General features: G+C 20.4%; 1 long non-coding RNA gene across 3 annotated transcripts; it reads right to left on the bottom strand.

Annotated features, from left to right (window-relative positions):
• Positions 1-2,635: 2,635 nt before the first annotated feature.
• On the bottom strand, positions 2,636-20,750 carry LOC105367421 (uncharacterized). 3 transcript variants are annotated; one of them, XR_913060.1, is made up of 3 exons: positions 20,704-20,750; positions 15,488-15,660; positions 2,636-2,714 (listed from the first exon to the last, which is right to left on the bottom strand). It is a non-coding gene; the product is annotated as an uncharacterized LOC105367421 (long non-coding RNA). The 3 variants fall into 3 exon arrangements; XR_913057.1 differs by having other exon boundaries at positions 20,650-20,744; XR_913058.1 differs by lacking the exon at positions 2,636-2,714 and adding an exon at positions 11,163-11,433 and having other exon boundaries at positions 20,650-20,744.
• Between the last annotated feature and the right edge of the window lie 71 nt (positions 20,751-20,821).

The raw sequence follows: 20,821 nt of genomic DNA, 5'->3' as shown, positions 1-20,821 counted from the left end.
CGTTTTCAAAATTTGATACTAAAAACACTACGTCTGCACTGTACAAAATTTCAATATAAAGCCGATTTTTATAATGTAACGAGCATAAAAAATATGCACGACAATAAATTATTATTCATGTATATATGTATTTTAATAGTGTTTTAATTATTGATATAAGAAGTACTTTTAACTGACATTTGTATTCTAGATCGTTTATATATTCAAATTATGATAATTAACCTGACGTTATTTCGTATATATAGATAAAGAAAATATGCAGTTTACATTGTTCTATATAACACTATAGATATCATTCTTGCCAAAGTTTTAAGTTGAAATAAGCATTGTTTTTTTTTTATTTAAATTACTTTATCTAATTACTTATAAGAATCTATATTTAACATCTATTTTATGTTAAGAAGGTAGAGAAGTCAATTTATGTATCACAAAACCAACTTTGATTATAAAATGAATTACTACTGAGATATATATGTATTTGATTATAATATTAAGTTATTAATCATGATTTTTATATAACAAATAAGTGTTACCAAATTCTTAAATTCTTAAGTTGTATGATTGTAAAATATAGAATATATTATTTTTATCAATATTAAATACAAAAATGAAAGCGGTAGTCACATTTTTTTTTCCACAGGAGAATCCTCATCAAATAATTATTAATCTATTTTTATTAAATATATATATTTATACAAAATTGTATTATTATTTATTTATTACATTGTTTGTTAATATACATGCCTATAGTTAAAATAATACTATCAATAAATTACATAACAACTTCAAAAGCTATCAATAAGAAATATATATTGCTGGTTAAAAAGTTATGTTAATGTTTAAAATTTTGATATTTTTATACAAAATTTTTATAAATTTTTCGCTTCATTATAATTTATAAAAAAATCAAAATTGAATATATGAATGTCATGGATAATTTTATAATGTGGAAGTTGTAATCTGATGAATCTCAGATTATAGCATCTTCAAATATTTAAATGATTGTGTTTGATAACATCATTGTTCAGTAGATTGTATGAAATAAATATAATGAAATACAAAGGTTTTAAAAAGAAATAAAATTGTCTTAATAAAACTGTTATTGGTTTTAATGTACGATAAACATACAAAATAATAAATATGAATTATTTTGTTATATTAATTATGCTATTATAAAGAAAAACTTTATTTATAGAACAAATATTAGATTTTGAATACTTAATATTCATGAAGGTTGTTCGTAACTAATTTATTTCTAAAAAAAAATTTGCATTTCTGAAATGTGCTACTATTAACGTATATACGTAAGAAAAGACGAAAATAAAAAAATCAAGGATAAAACATGAAAAAATATAGATTAGCATTATATGAAAGAAACAAAATATTTAATTGAGTAGAATAGTTTAGAGTATTTACGAAAGAGTTCGACGTATAATGCAAAATTACAAAAATAAACCGAAGAATTAAAAAACGATAAATCAATGTTTAAAAAGTTCATTTAATATGAATGGATACAGTAAGAAACAATTGCAAATAGCTTTCAACAAAATAAATTAATAAATAAGCATGAGATGTTGGATAAGTCAATTATAGTCAAAATTATACTGAATGAATTATGTAACTTCTATGTAAACGATTTTTGTTTAAACTGATAATCTCATACGATCGATTAAAAATTCAACTCAGTTGTATATAATCAATAAATATAACTAAATAAAACTTCAAAATATTACATTTCAAAATATTACAAATTTACCATTTCTTAGCCTACAAATTAAGACTATCCAAATTATTGAAATAAGCCCCTTATTATCTTTATAATCGTCATCTAAATTACATGTCAAAATATAATGATGTTCATAACAGATTATTTAAAATTCTATTGTATTAGTATTTATTTAAATTAAATTGAAGTATATTCATGTATAAAAAATATTTATTAAAATTTTATTATAAACATCGTTTACCTACATTAATGTACGAAATAAATTAATTTTTTTCTGAAGTAACAAGATTTAAAACACTTTTTTTTTAATTATCATTTTGGTTAGAGACAGCGACGTTTTAATTAAAAAATTTTCTATGGATCGAAAACAATAATATTTTATTCGCTTTTTACATTATGAATGGGCTCTTTCTTTGCCATATCATCGCTCATTTTCTATCGTATCTCACTCAATCATTTTAATGTTTTACACAAAATTAGATAAATGAAAAATAATACAATAGAATTACTATTGGTGTGTTTTTATCATTTGTTTCTAATTTAACATTTTGCAGTTCTATACGTATAATGAACATACCAAACGGTATACATCATAAAACATTAAGTATATAAACAAATATTGCTTGATCTAACTGATAATATAGACTTTAACAGTTGAAAAACTATAAGTTGCAAAATAATAGCCGATAAAAGTATACGTGTATACATGCATAATATGATAAGGTATCAATCATATTTTATAATATTAATATTCAAAAATAATTTATTCATTTACTATTTTCATTAACGTACATCATTATTTCTATTATTTTAAATTGAAAATTATCAAATTAAATAATTAATTTTTTTCATAACTGTATACAAAATATTTCTTTGAAATATATTGTTTCAAATTTGTCATACATAATAGCTCTATAAAATTTAATATGTAAATACAAAAAATTCTTATCGATGTGTTCTTCTTGCTCCATTAACTGCATTTTTATACCTATAAAAAGAGAAAAAACAAATTATTGATGCTTATAATTTATAATACAAATATATAATATAAATTTATTTATAAATATTATAATTTTAAGAATCCGAATTTTAATATAAATTATAAGTCGTTGTGTGTAGGTTATTTTTTTAGATATTTAAGAATAAAATATTATATTACACATGCATTATTATTATTATCAACTAAATATGTTATTAGTGCTGTTACTAGCATAATTGTAAAGGGTGATATTAATCACATATAATTAAAATTTACCATGAAAAAACAATAAATCTAGAATATTAGTACCATATAGTGATCCAATAATTTATTTTGATTAAATATAAAATTAATAACGAATTAATTATAACAAATTTATGTAAAACAATAAAAATTATAACTTAACGATTTAATCAATTAAGACAAAATGAGGTAAAGGAAGAATATTAATAACAAAGAAAAATAGTTTAAAAATTAACTTACAATAATTGAAATTGTAGACAACTGATTTTCCTATCGGAGGATATAGAGATAAAAAATTTAAAAATAGAAATAAATGCTAATGTAATATAAAGCACAGTAATATAATATTTCCTATCTTTTTTTGTATTTATATTATATCTTTTTGCAATAATACAAATTACACATCGAATTTATATTTTATTATATTTTAAGTTTAAAATGAATTCCTAAATAAAACTATTTAAAAAATTTAATTTGAAAGTTGCTTGTGCTTTTAATACTAATAAATCATAAATATTAAATTTTCAGAACAATTAGCAGTTCTAAAGATTTTTTTAGTAAAAAATGCTTATGAAGCTTTTATATTACTTAATTAAACTGAACGATATTACATTTAATTTTGAACATTTAAAATATTTGTTGAAAATTAGTAAGGAATAAAATTTAGATGCATACATTGCATAAAATGTAAAAAATATTTTTATTTTAAGACATATGGAATGAATAATTTTGCATTTTTAATTTTACTATCCGCTTTTAATGAAAATTGTTTACAATTTCAATAAAAAAAAACATTTTTTTGACAGATCAATAACTATATTTCATTTAGGCAAATTCTACATTTCATAATTTAAGTTGTAACTAATTTCAAAAGTGCATTTATTTTATATTAATTTCTAATTACACATTCTGAATATTGAATTGTTTATCTGTTATATAAGCATATCCTTCAGTTTGATTTTCGACACTATAGACTCAGATTATTTATAAAACTTTTTCTGATGTTTTATTCCTTATAAAAATACTGTTTAAATTTGAATTAAATTACTCTCAGTTATTAAAGTATGTATATTTCATTATTTGTATCAAATTAACTTTGCATATGCTTTGTAATTTTGATTAAATTTAGTTAAAGTTTCGATTTGATTAACTTTGTATATTTTGATTAAATTTAGTTAAACTGCCACTAATTGTCAACTTAAATATTATTTTAAGAGTAATTATACATTAATCTGACTAATATAACTTAATTGATTTAATAACAACCGTCTTCGTTTAAGATTTATATATATTTTTTAAAACTGTAATTGTATACTGAGAACAAGAATATTAATTATACAAATCTTTTGCTGGAGTAAAAGATTAATGTATAATATTACTAAGATTGAACTGTAATGAATAATTAATAACTGATAATTATGCTATAGGAATTAAAAATATTAAAATAGTATTTTCGAAGATCCGTGCATGTATATATAAAAGAAATTTTATTTACATAGTTTTTTTAAGAATAAGATTTTTTCTCAAATATACATAGTATTACATTAAAATAAATATATATGATATTGTATAACGTAAAAACAACTGTAAAATAATTAAATAAAAATAACAGTAATTAAAAAAATAATTAATTAAATTCGTTATATATATACTTTACACGCACGCGTGAATATATATGCATAAATATAAAAATAAAACTGAAGAAAAACATTATAAAAATGGTACAAAATAAGCAGCATTGAAAATTTTCATTATTATAAATATATGTTAAAAGCGAATAGATTATTATATTTTTATTTTTGAAATTTCAAAACACTATCTGCATATTATAAAAATATAAATATGTGTAAAATATAGACTAATGAACAATTAGACTTACTCAACACGCTAATCAAAATTTATTTCATCATTTTCAATTATCAACTTATTATATTCATTTAATTATGCAAACAATTACACCACCTTTACAGAAATCATTTTCCAATGTTGTATTAATTAGAAAATCAAATACAATTAAAATATAAAGAAAATGAAATAGTACAATATATATTTAAAGGAATCTTAAATAATTATAAACAATTTATCCAGACAATAAAATATTTACATGTTATTTATTTAATGTACTGTTTTTTTATAAAAATTAATATAATACGATTATAAATAAATTGCAATATCAGTTTTTTGCATCAAAACTTTCAGACTTCTTAAACAATTGATTAAGAATATCGATTTCAAGATATTTGAATAGAGAATTCAAGAAGTATATAAAATAAAAATATATTAGTAAGTATATTTTATTTTATACCTTTTTAACTTATAATATTTTATTACATTCCATTCTGATGTTAATATATTAAATAAGAAATTAATGATTGTAAATATTCATTTGGTAATCAATTTGAAATAAAATATTTCAGCTAATGTTTCTAATAAATTCTTAAATAATTTTGTAGTCAATCATTGATACAAGTTTTGTCTTTATTAGTTTATATATTCTTCCATTTATATCTTACAATGTTTGTGTTATTGAAAATACATATATTTTATGATTTACAGATTCTAACATTTATTAGAAACATATACAAATATTATTAATAACAAATCAAGTATTTAATAGTTTTCAATCTTAGTTCTTCACTCAACAATTTTATAAAATAAGAAAAGTAGATATTCTTTAAAATAAATTTCAATATTGATATTGAATTGATTGATTGATAATAATTAAATAAAGTTACTCCATTTAACTTTGAAATATAACAAATTGCATGCATAAAGTATAATAAAATAATTTTTAACTATTTCGTACGCTATTTATCATTTGTTATTCTTACATTTTTCCGTTATTTCAATTTTAATTCCTTAAATTATTGTATTATAAAAAATTATATATTAACTTATATATTAACATATAATAAAACTATTATATTATAAAAAAGTAGAAGACATTCATTTTATTTAAATTAATTTTCTGAGTTTCAATATAATTAAATATAAATATAAGAATCAATGAGAAATGTAAAAACAAACATAAGAAGAAAATTAAATACAAAAATTAACGGCAATAAACATTATAAAAATTTATTTTTATTATATATATAATATTTCATCAAAATTCAGTTATATTTTACACGTAGCTGTTATAAATTTACTAAAAACTTTATGGAATTTAAATAAATAAAAAATAAAACTAGGACCCTCTAACATTAGAGCAAATTCGAAATTAAATTATTGTCATAATATTAGTCATTAACAGTTTATGTTTTCTTATTTTTATGATTCTATTATTTTATCATTATTTCTGAATATAACTGGATTATTTTGTAGAAATTCTGTTACATCATGTGTTTTAATTTTATATTAAAGTTGTTCGATACGAAATATAAGGAATTACTGCATTCGTGAGCATATACATTTTATCGACTATATTAATATTACTTTATAATACTACGTTATACCAAATTGTTTCTAAATATATTGATAAGATGACATGAATACACGTAAAAAACGATGACTTAACATGTAATGGGCGTACTACATTGTATATACTGTAACAAACAATTCTAATGATAATAATTGTTTATGAATAACAATGCTGGTTCATCACAATAGATAATTCAGTTTTTAAATAATTCAGCTATTGTATAATGTAAATTGAAAAATTTTGAATCATATTTTTGTAATTATTATTATTGTTATGGATTCTGTTACGTAAGGATGATTGTTCTCTATGCAGATATTCGTACGCATGTGCAAAATAAGCTCTTAGTTTGTTGTTCCCTGATTGTTATATTTAATATTTTTAATGGTTTGGATAAATATTATCACGCAATATGTGCAATGTCTTCAGGACGTCGTGAGTGCATAGAGATTGACTCTTATTTAACTATAGAGCTATACTTACTATACTACTATACTAAATATAGTGCTAACTATAGAGGATCATAAAATCTTTGTGCTTAAATTTATTTAACATAAAATTGCATAACATAACATAACATAAATAATTTAACATACATCCTCGATGTATGAGAACATCAATGCAGGAGTGTACGTATAAAATCGTATAAAATTTCCGTGCGTAGCGAGGTACTCACACATCCTCGATGTATGAGAACATCAATGTAGGAGTGTACGTATAAAATCGTAACTTTGATGACGTATTGGTATATATCTGCTCTATTCGATCTTGTAATTAAGTAAATGTAAGTAATTAACTAACTGATTTTAATGTAAACGTCTGTATCAATTTATGCATTGCTATCATATTTATAACAAAATACTCCGGATTTTATATTTTATGATAATAAATAATTCCAACTGTATTGTGTTAAAAAACATGTTTTCTATGACCATTTTTAAGATTACGAATATCTTATTTTTTCGCATTAAGTATTGTTCAAATGAAAATATTTTTTATGTATCATTTTAATATATTACGATATTATTTATAGTCCCTCCCCCTCCAAAGTTATACCTTTATATAAATTTTAATTAATGACAGAACTTCATATTAAATCATAAATAATTGTACTTATATATAGAACGACAATCAAATATACTAATATAATATGAGAATTAAAATTTTTTTATTAAAGAATAATTATTTAATGAATAATATTCATTTGATTTTTGTACATTTATGAAGCAATATTATTTTTATATCTCAAATAGTATTGTGGGCTTTTACAATTCCAGAATTTTAAACAATTATAAACTTTATTTATTTATTACTTAATTTTATTCGCAATCATTTTTTGAACAAAATTAGAGAAGATTTGAATATAATCTTGAATCAGAAAGCGTTTCTGACTTTATTTTGAACTTTGTTTTAGGTGATAAATAACTAAATTCTTAATAATAATACTTTTCTGGTTTAAAACTTCGAAGTAGTATAAAAAGTTTTCTAAACATATATTTCTGCTGAAATAAATTTATAAAATTAATGAATTTAAAAAATAGGTTTTAGTTAAATAAAAATTTTGTAAAATAAAATATAAGGTAATCAATTTTTAAAGATTTAAACATATTTTATTATATACTTATTTACTTTACGTTGCTAATATTTATGTTAAAAAAAATGAAAAATAATTTTAATATGTTTAAACTAATTTTAATAAATTATCAAGTCCATATCATAGTGAAATTCTCTTCACATTTCATAGATTTTACATACAAAATTCCTGGATTTATTATTTTATTAAGAAATATGACACACAAAAATGATACAAGATCTCTTCACATATCATTATGTGTGAGTTTTATATGGTCGACTATTATAATGTATTATTTTTCAATAGACTATAAAGAGATACTTATTTAATAATTCGTTTAGGAATTATATCGATTAGAAGCCGTACATGAACGCTTATGTCATTACAGCAGCAATGCTTCCATTCTGCCCATGCATTACTCAAAAATGCACCCTCAACCACATCGAGGAGGTAATAGCTGTTGTGCATATATAGTAGTTAAGAAAGATGTAAGAACTAGTGACTCGTTTATTAACATTCTACAAGATCGAGCGCTAATAAACTTTGATGTAATATTTTAGTAGCAGCCAAGAGCTATATTCATATCAGGAAACAAAGTTTTACTTCCTTTCAGCCTTAGTTTATGGAGTAATATCGATCATGCATATCCATTATCTTAACAATCCATATTAGTACATACTAGTCAAGTATCGTAAAGACATTCTGTTTTGTTATTTTGTTACAAAATTCACAACAATATAGCTATTTACATTATGTAGTTATGGAACTTTTGTTTTAGGTCGACTAGAGTCAATGAAACTTTTACATAAGGTCTAATAAAAAATTATCACTTAATACGTGAAATATATCAGTCTATTGATATGACTTTTTTCACATACTTTTTTTGGAATGAAAATAAATTAAAATAAAATTAAGGTGTAAGGATTTAGATAAAATAAGACAAATATTGTAAAATTTCTATAAAGTTATAATAACGCAGAATAAAGAAAATATAAAATACAAATATTTTTGTTTATAATAAATTAATACATTCACGAGATTTATAATTAATATTTAAAATACAATAAACAAAACTAAATTACTAAAATAAATTGATATATAATAATTAGAGTTTATATTTGAATACTGTAGTAAAAAAACTCAAATTAATAAATTTTAAAAATTATATTTGGAATTTAACAATAATCGTTAATTTTTTTCTTAATTTAATAGTATATTAATATAATTATTCCTTCAAATATAAATATAATAATCTACTACAATATAAATCTCTATTAACAAAAATTTATGGAAAAAAATATATATTTTTTTTGTGCGCAGTAAATGTAAAAAACGTAATAATTTGTTAAGTTATACAATATTATTAATAATAGTATCGTACTCGATAAAAAATTAAAAAATTATAAACAAATTTTGAACATATTAGGTTTTTTTATCAATACAATTCGAAATTTTAACAATAATTTGCCATATTAAAAAAAGTTATTTTCATTTATTTTTGACTTTATACACGTTTTTGTATTATAAATAAATTTCAAGTTAAAATATTTATTGCACTAATCTTTTTTCTATTTTTATATGTTCAGCAGAATTTGAAAAATACAATAACAATCTTTTTTCTTAAATATCTTTTATTTTCAACTGTAACTTAATTCAGGAATAATATAAATTGTAAATTTCAATTGTAATTAATTTTAGTTCTACAAAATTTACATAATTAGTATTCATATTAAAAAAATATATTTATTTATCTTACAACTTCAAATTCAAAATAAACCAACAAGTAAATTTTATTTATATTAAAAATATATTTAATTTCATCGTCATTATAAATGTTGTAATAAGTTTCATATTATTTTGTAATAATTGTAAAATAGATTTGTACGAATATTTATACAAAAATTATAATTGAACAAGTGATCTATATATACTTCATAATATTAATTCTAAATTTGTTTTTGGTAGTAATACAAAGTGTAAAAAATGAATACAAATATTTTAAACTGATTTTTTATTAATAAATTTCAACTCTACATTACATAACTTTTCGAAATACCGCTTAAATTATAATTTTTTTTTGTTCATTTACAAAAATTTTTATAGAAAATTCATAAAAAAAACTTGACATAGTAAAGGGAGCAGGGTACAAATGAAGAAGCAGAAGAGTCAAGAGTAATGTTAATTTCCATTTTTTGTAACAATAGAGAATATATAAGTCAATGAGGAAAAATTATCTTACAAATTTTATAAGAAATACATAACTTAAATATTAAATTGAATTAAAATATTTTTGTTAAGTATTTCTTACAATAATGCTTTGTATATTATAAATTGATTTTCATTTAAAATTTCAAAAACTATTTTTAAAATAATTTTGTTATTGAAAAACTTTAGTAAAAATATGATGTACCATTGTACTTAAGAAGTGTATTCAAGTCATAAATATAACCATCTATTCAGATATATGTTGAATTTAATTAATTGAAAAATTAAATGTAAAAATAATATATCAAACGTCAATATATGCCTTAATTATAAATTTGAAATTTTCATGATTATCATGTGTGTAATATTCTAGTGACAAACTTAATTATTAGTATGGGTTTTAAAAAATGTTCTTATATTTTTCGTATATGATAAAAGACATTTCTTTGACTGTAAAAGGTATCGTGCTACATATAATAAAAATTTTAAATTCAATTTTTGATAAAAACATAATATTTATATTATGTATTAATATTTAATATTTAATTACGAATTGCTTTAAAATTAAAGTACTATTCAATTTTTAATTCTATAAAATTTTTTTACATTTTATATAATAATAATTATGAATATAAATTATTTAAATAAGCATTTAATATATTTATTATAAATTTAAAAATTATTTAATTTATATATTTTATAGTAGTAGAGATACCTTTTTCCTTCTAAGTTTTAAATTTTAAACTTCTTTATAAAAATTATAGTTTATTTTTAATGCTATTTTTTGTTTCTCATAATTAATTTTTAAAACTAATTTGAGAATAATTTACATCGCTAAATTTCAACCTTCAAATATAAATTTAAAAACTTCAGAATATATATTAAAATATTTACGGATAGAATTTAATTTTTTTTTTTTTATTAATACCATCGATTATCAATAATTTCAAATAAATAATTAATATTAAAAAGATTTATATTTTTCATTTTATATTCTACAGTTTTGTGATCAATAATATGCTATATAGAAAAATTATGATTTATCTGTAACCAGAGACTTACGTATCGTTTATGTTTGTTGTTTGTATATAAAAGATACGTTGATTTTTTTTAAATTATTCTGCAAATATTTATTTACAAAGATACTATAAACGAATAATTTAATTATTAATCAATTAATTTTTGTTAATGATCGCACACGACCTTGATGTATGATGAAGCAGCTTAAATCGACAGGTTTGAACCTCTGTACCCAGGACTCGAACTTCTAAGGGATGACTTCAGGGCTCCTGGAAAATAGGCTCTTGTAGGATAAATGAAAGATAAACTCTAAAATAGAATTTTCATACTAGTATGTTATAAATGCAAATTAGTTATGGATTATTGTTACATCTACATTTCCGATTACGCTGGTTGCTATGTATTGTGCATTGTTAAGTATAGTGTTGTAATGGCGTGCATTAATAAGAATTATTAAATGAGGTTAACCGTTATTCATTCGAAGAAAAGGAATATCTATGTTATATTTATGAAGAATATTTTTAATAAATTTAGTGGATTAAAGTCAAAGATAGCATTTCATCCATACAAGAAAGAAGTTTAAATCTTCCATATTTTGGCAATAAAAAAGAGTATATATATTAGCATAAACACAACGCTAGTTTCCGAAATACTATTCAGAAGAGAAATTATAGACCTACCTGTGTAATAACCATAAGTACAATAACAATAATACTACAGGTTTCTTCGGTGGATATTAAAACAAAGAAATGCCCTACGAAATTATTGTTTATAAGATGAATGTACTAGTGGTAAAGATAGAATTTGGGAGGTTTAGGTATTAATGCTATTACACGATTTGTATTAACCACTTTTGCACCTAAGATATTTATCATTTTTGAAATAAGAAATACCCAATCACGTTCATCAAAATATCTATACCTAATTATGCCAATTGAAATAGTCTTCATATACCAGTGGGTATTAGCTTTAAATACTAAATAATGGGTTTAATAATTTTATAAAAATAATTAATTCTAAAAAGAGATCTTTAAAATAAAAAATATTTGTTATTTTTACGAAATTGTTTCAATTTTAAATAATAAAATTTGTTTATTAATATATTTAATGTTTTTATGCAGAAAATTTTTATTTAATATACAATAAAATAAATTGAATAAAGTATTGAAGTAAAAAATGTATACTTCCAAATTTTTTTAGTAATAGATTTATAAAGCTCGTATAAATTAAATAAAATGTAAATAAAATAATTCTAGTGGACTTTAATATAAAATACTATTAATTCAATTCGTTTTCATTCACAAATGCAGCTCGATCATATAACGATTCAAATTTAGACATTTAAAACTTGAGACCATAAACAATTTACTTATTAAAAATTCAAGTTAAATTGAACCGATTAAAACTTTGATATATTTAAAATATCGAACCAACACAAATAAACCTGAATATTAATGTAGTCATAAAAAAATTTTCAATAGAATACAATTAAAAAACATGTACGAAAAAATAATAATATTACGTATTAAATATTAGTATGTACAATATTATATTTTAATAATTATTATTATAGTTAATATTATACTTAATAATTATTTAATGAATAATTCATTGTGTATTACATATTTTAAAAATAATTAATTCAAATATAATGAAATATAGTATTATAAAGGTTTGTTAATTTGTATATAATATTAATATGGATTCCTAAAATTGATAACTTCATAGTTCAGAAAAGTGAACTATATTCTGCATTGCAGAAATAATAATAAAATAAAAATAAATTGAATTATATTCTATAAATCTAACAGAATTAAAAATAGTAATATCGTAGTAGTAACAATTTTATTTTGTAAAAATATATTTATATGAAGATAATGTTATAGATTTTGATAATGTTATAAATATTGAAAATTAATTATATCTTCCATTATTAAAACAATAAATTACATTAATATGCTGAGTGAACCATGAATGTTTAAATCTATATTATAAAAATAAGATTCATTGAATAGAAACCATTTTGCAATTGAATACCAAAGGTACTCAATTAATCATATTTAATCTAGAAAATCCTAAATAATTAATTTTTATTAAAAATGTAACGTCCACAAGAAGATTAATAATTAGACACTTTATATAGCAGTACTAATATATTTTAATTTAAAATAATATATCTTTATTTAATTATTCAACATATTAAATACGAATATTTTTAATTTAAAAGAATTTGTATAAAGGATCGAATATATTTATATATACAGTGTATATTAATTTTATAGAGAAATGCATAAATAAATTATATTATTATTGTATAGAAATTAACATAAATTAATTAAAAATTTAACATAATATTAATTATTCTAAGATATATTTTTTATTGATTTTGTAATAGACATTTTCAATTTTATATCTTAACGTAAATTTATGTTTTGCAATAATCCCAATTTTAATTATTTACATAATGATCACATAATAGTTACGTATTGAAATAATTATTTTGTAATTTTATTATAATTTGTTTATATTTGACAAGGAATTAATATAAGGCATAATACATTATTATAAGAATAAAAAGACAATTACCAATGTGTATATGTAATATTTTTATAGATTATTGCGTGTTATGTAATAAAAACAGTATAGTTTATAGTAAATTAAGTAAAAATTCATTCGTTTTTAAATATGCTTTTTGTAATAGGTCTGATGAATGATAAACTGTTTTTTTACAAAACACATAGCCAACTGGAATTTTACAACTTGTAAAATTATATATAAATATATATATATATATATATGTATTAAATACAATTGTAAATAAATAATAAAACAATATAAAAATTACAAATTCTTATACACACTAAAAATATTTATAAAAATATATTATTATTTTTATAAAATGTGTATACTTATTCATTTATTTTGTTTACACCTTTTATAACTAAACTTATATATATTGTTTTGTACTTGATTAATTTTTAATCATATTAAATATAAAGTAATTGATATTTATATTTAATATTTACCTTGTAAAGAATTATTTTATTTTATATCATCTACAATGTTATATTTATGATACTCAATTTTTATATAATTCTTATATAACTGATTATTATCGTATATATTATCTTATATTATCTTATATAACTCTAATATTTTACTATTGCTAAATTCTTTTCAATAATATGAAATTCTATATGTTTGATATTTTTACTTTCAATATGAATAAATTATAGACTTTCAACGATTATAAATTTATTATGCTATTTTACTTTATCTTTATGGTCATTAAACGGATGCTTTGTATTTTTAATTAAAATATTTTACAATTTCATATTATATAAGCTTATTCGTAAGTCTATTTCGGCAAGATCTTGAACTTTTGTGAAGTTTTATCTCAAATCATTGATGTAACATTTAATATTTATATAAATAACTTATATAAAAACTTCTTGACAACAATCAATTCATCGTAAATCTTTAAACAATTGTAATAATTGTTGACTTTTGGCATTTTAATTAAATCAAATTTAATATCTTGTTATAGAATATCATAAACATTGAGTTATTATTTCTATATGTTTTTTTCTTACTTTTATTTGGAGTTTTAAACAATGTAGTGCTTGAATACTAACATAATTCATTTTATTTATTGTTTAAACGTCATTTTCCGATAATATGTTAAATGAATGTAATAGATGAATATTATATTGTCTTTATAATCGAACTGAGTTTGATTTATAAACAAAATATGCAATCAAATTAGTTATTCCAATTATGTATATTGTACTTTTTTCAATGACTGACAATTATAAATGTCAATATTTTGATTACCTATAATGAAAATATAATTTTATAAATATTTTATACGTATTTAAAAATAATTTATTTTAATTAAAATGTTCTTAAATAAATTAATGATATTATATAGTATTTGATTAACTTTAATTACTGCACAATGTTTAATAATATTTCTAATAATCAATATATAACTTTTTACTTTCTTTGAAATAAATAATATTTAAACATAACTTAATTAAATACAATTATCTTCCAAATAAATAATACTTATAAAAGATTAATTATATTTTACCTCTTTGAAATTATTTATAATTACATCCCACTATCTTCAATAGGTGTACATACTATTGAAGATCCGGAAAATATGATTTTGTTAACACATATTTTATTACAATGGTTTATTCAAATGTAAAAAAATATATTTACAATTTTTATTCTTTAAATTAGGAATCAAGTAAAATTTTTTTTATAAGGTATAATATGCAATACGTTGAAAAAATGCGTCGTCTCTAAAGTACTTACCTTACATATCGTGAGTTTATGCTTCTGAGAATCTGAGAATCGACATATCAACATATCTACATAATATCTATATTTTTGTAAGATGCATCTTTGAATTGTAGATTTAATCAGGCATTAATTGCATTATGTTATATCTTGGATGTATTTCCATGCCTCTATTTGTCCAGTTACGCCTAAAACGATTTCAGAAAAAAATTGAAATAAGAATGACTAATTGAAAGATCATTAATTTCGACAAGTTGTCAGATACCACATTCTGATGAAAAGTAGTCACAATAAAATCATTTTGTCTTCGCCACTAATAAATTCAATTGTACAATACACAATATGACACATACACATACAAACAAAATATGAATTTTATTTGAATTAATTTCTAAACTTACAAAAGTCTGAATAAAATAGTTACATAAAAAATAGATATAATAATTACATATAAATAGTTTTTTATGTTCTTATTCAGTGATCTTATGTAGTATAAAAATATATTATTATTTTACATTTATACACAAACACAAAATCATCTCATTCATAATAATTTTCTTTCGACTTAAATATAATCTTTTTAGTAAATTTATAATATAGCTTATAATGATCTAATGATCTTCATATTTTTAAATAAAATTATTTTTATGCCTTTTATGCTATAAATTATTATAAATTCGTATTTTTATTTAATATATAAAGAATATTTTTTGTATAATTTAGACTTAATATTATGTAATATTTAAAGATAATAAATAAAAATAATTATCAAAGTATAAAAATTATATTTATAACAGAACAAATTTTTTGTATTTGTTGGCCAAAATATTATAATTAATATCATATACAAACTATCTATCTTGAAATTAGAATTAAACTAAATTAGAAAGAAATTAAATAAAATTGTCATGATTTAATATTATCAATGTATAATAATGATATATACAAATATATAAAAATGTGCATTGTAAAGGCAAAAGAAAAATATAAACAAAAATATTTAAAAATGGTTTATATGATAATATTACATGAAGATCCTTTCTATATTTTATATAAATTACAAAGATAAGAAGACTGCTAGAAAAATTGTAATAATTGGTATTAGCATAATTTTTATTCCATTATACTTTCAAACATCACAAAACAATGATAAATGCTATTTACATGTAATACTCTGCAAAATTATATGAATTATATTACATTAAATACTATATTTATAATATTTTTATTAATTATGTAAGGTATAAAATAATTATGTTATAAATAAATGCATAATCTATATAAAAGAAGATTTATATATATATATATATATATATATATATATATATATAAATATTTCGGTTAAATTTTTATTTACTTCTTAATCACCTTTATGAGCCAGTGACTTATAACTACTAAGTTTACTATATATTTTTGTGTATACAAAATAAATGCAATAAATAGCACATACATTTATGTAATCATTAATTGTGTGAAAGTAGGACTTTCTTGATATTTATTAAAAAATTATTATGTCAGTACTAATCTCTTAGTCTGATCATTTTAATTGTTAAATCGATTAATTAAATAAAATTTTATTTTTTGGTCGTTATATATATATTTGTAGGTAATGGAGTTTTATAAAAATAAACGTTCTGTAAATGTTATTTCTTTCATGAATAGAACTTAAACATAATAGTACTTTTATAAATAGGAATGAAACTTAATATGTTACTTATCATTTTGTGGTTATTAATCATAAAACAAATATTGTTTTTAATGTTAATTTCATACTTATTAAAAATTAAAACTTCACAGGATATAATCGCAAGAACTTTTTTTTCATAAAATAATACTACTCAGAACTAAGAAAAGTACAATTTAATCATTTAGTAAATATTAAGATATAATAATTGATATTAAATTAAAATAACTTTAAATATAAAATAAAAACGCTATTTGTTTTATTTACTACAATTATAAACACTTGGTTTTTAAAAAATTAAAACTAAAATTTTTAAATTTAGATTTAATTTAGAATGGTGTCATCTTTAATTTTATGATTTCTGTATAAGTATAATAAAAGTAGTTTTATAGACATTTTTTTACTCTTCATTTCTTCTGTTAATGTACTAGAAAATTTTATCTAAACCATGTTGATTTATATTATTACTAATGTTGTTCATTTTTACAATAATGTAAATTGGCTTATGCTTACTTACAAGTAAAAAGTTAATAAAGTACAAAGCGTACTTTGAGAATAAAAAATGTTTTGACATTAACTCAAATTGTTCAGTTTTCAGTCAAAACTTTATGTACATTATTTATAATATTCAATCATTTCTATTGTTGATGGTTATTAATTGAAATGCAGTTAATTTGTTGGCTAATGATTAAAAATTTTATTTGTAAGACTACGTTTTATTTCACAATTATTAAAAATTTGTATACATAAAATACATGCTACTTAAATAATTTTTTAATTATATAAATGTTTCATACTAAAAGTCGTGACAATGATTAAAATTAACATTATTCTCATTGTTATTGTTTTGATTTATAATATATTAGCACACTGAAAAAATAGTAATGTAAGTTATTTTTATGATTAAATATTGAAAATAAGATAGTCTAATTCAATATTACCTGATATTACCCAGAAATTTGTTTATAGATTTTCAAGTTCTAGTAAGGTAGTAAAATAATATAGGAGAGATAAAAGAGTCAAAGAACAATTGTTTATCATTATTAATGTAATCACATTACCCAAAATACTCTTTTATTGAAATATATGCTTGATTGTGTCAAAAAATAAAATTTTTGAAGTCCTTATTTTTAAGTTTTGAATGCAAAAATAAAAATGATAAATGAAGATTTTCTTAATTATGGTTATTTTTATCAGTTAACAAGTTTCTATGTTCAAATCTTACAAATTTGAATTATAATTATATTGAAATATATAATTATATAATTTTATTAATTTCCTTAATTTTAAAAATTAACAGTTTCCAATTAAAGTTAGTACTAATTAATATACATTGAAAATTATCACTGGTTTACTTACTTTTTAAAATTTGATTTCTTATTGTTAATTGTAACTATTTTACAATGAGTTGAAAATTTTCTAATTTATTAATTAAAAAAAATTTTCTTATATCTTATCTTATAATATAAATATTTGATCAAGCATTTACTTCTCTGCATATATTGTCTCTAAAAAAATTAAATATTAATTTTATTTATAATACAATGAATGACCTACTCAAAATATATTGTAAAATTCAAAAACTAGAATTTTGGATTTCGAATGAAATGTATACAGATCCTTAAAATAAATTAATATTTATCAAATCTTCTACAACTTTTGATCTTGAAAGTAGTTATTTATGATGTTGGTTACATTGGAAATCATGCCTTTATAAGATGTAGAAATATTGTCGAAGGTATGTTAAAACTGCAAATATAAATCATTTAAAATTTAAAAATAATATACATATTAAAATAATTTATATAATGATTAAATAACTTACCTTTATTTTTTTTCAATTGTTTAAAAATCTATATTTCGAATATCAAATTCGAATCGCCTTATCATAATAGATTTTATAAATTAAACATTTAACGTTCATTTCCTTTACTCTCCTTTTACAGAAAATTTCCTTTCTGAAGGGGAAGCAATTCTGGCCTTTGTAAATTTAATAGAGGATACCTTCTTATTTTGAGAAGCTTGTGAACTTCCAAATACAGTACTGCAAAACAGTACCATGGAGCAGCTGATATAATTTTTTATATAATGCAGTTAATATCTCAAACGTCAAAACGATGAGAAAAATAAATAAATCTATGCATCACTACACTCTTAACACAATTCATAAAATTAGTTCAATGACTTGTAACTTAAGTTTTTCTATATTTAAATTATTGATTTTCCAATCAAAGTTTTTTATTTATTTCATTTCTCGATTGCTTTTTTAATTTGACAAATTCACTAAAAATTATTTTAATAAATAATTATTCAAATAAGAAACTTTTTCTAATACAATAAAAAAGCTGTTTCAAAATCTTGGTCTTGATTAAGCTTTTTATTTTGATAGATCAATATTGATCGGCGATTCATACAAAAATAGAATGATGAAATTCGAAAAGGCTATCAGCTTTAGCTTTGAAATCTAAATGTCCTTCAAAACATAACTGCAAAAGGAGAACGTACACGGGTTTCTATAACAGCAATGAAGAAAAGAGCAAAACTAATATTTTGTAGATTCATTATACACTACCATCAAAGAACTTGATATTGGTACATGGTTTTATTTTTGCATCAGCAATCAATAATTTTTACAAATATATGCCATGAATTTTATCATTAATTATCAGTAACAATAATTTTTAAATTGAAAATCACGCATAGAAATTTGATTCCCGTCCAATTCTAAAAGTGACATAAAAATGCATTCATATGCATTTAGGGATGCAAATGATGGCACCGACAATTATACATTGGATTTGTTTTTTATTATCGCTTTTTCTTTTTTCTTGTTTATTTAGAAATATTTATGTACAAAAAACTAAAAAACAAACAAACAAGGAAAGTGAAAAAATGGGAATGAGAGACGAAATACACACGTTTCATTTCTATGGGAATAAACAGTATTGTAACTCGCTTTTTTGAAACTACTATTTCTGGTGAAAATACATGACTAAGCAATTATAAATTGCTTTATATAAAAACGTTTTTTCTCCTTCCTATACCTATCACAATCGACAAGGAAAATAATACAATTTCATACAAACCAAGTGGTTCATACTTATTCGTGAATAGCTTAAAATTTACAAGTAAAATGTAGGTTTAACATCGCTATTATTTTTGTTGGCCTATTTTCTTGCATGAATTATAACACTATTTATGCGCTTAATCACACATAAAATAGAAATATTATGTGAATGTATGAAACGGAAAGTACATGGATACTTGTGAGTATGCGATTCGAATGTGTTTCATTGTATATATGCGTGCGAGTATGGTAGCGTGAGAGAGAAAGGAACAGTGGAAAAAAGAGAATATATTTATGTATGTGCGCGCGTGTGAGTGAGTGAGTGAAATATATATAAATATATATATATATATATATATATATAAAGAGAGAGAGAGGGGGGGGACGAATGAGAGAGGTCTCAACTAGTTCTTGTTTACACTCAACTAATGATCAAAACGCCTTCGGTTAAAATTTGATTGAAACCTGGGTCATATATACTTTGTACGTGTCAGTGCGCTGCCTCCATGAGTTGGGTCCATCATGCGTAAATTGCGTGTAGATTATATAAGGATTTGCAATATAAAATTTTATAATTAGTTTCGATACAAATCTAATT

Source organism: Ceratosolen solmsi, unplaced genomic scaffold (genome assembly GCF_000503995.2).
Source record: "Ceratosolen solmsi marchali unplaced genomic scaffold, CerSol_1.0 scaffold10, whole genome shotgun sequence".
In the NCBI taxonomy this organism is placed as follows: Eukaryota; Metazoa; Arthropoda; class Insecta; order Hymenoptera; family Agaonidae; genus Ceratosolen; species Ceratosolen solmsi.
This window is presented reverse-complemented; position numbering and strand designations above follow the sequence as displayed.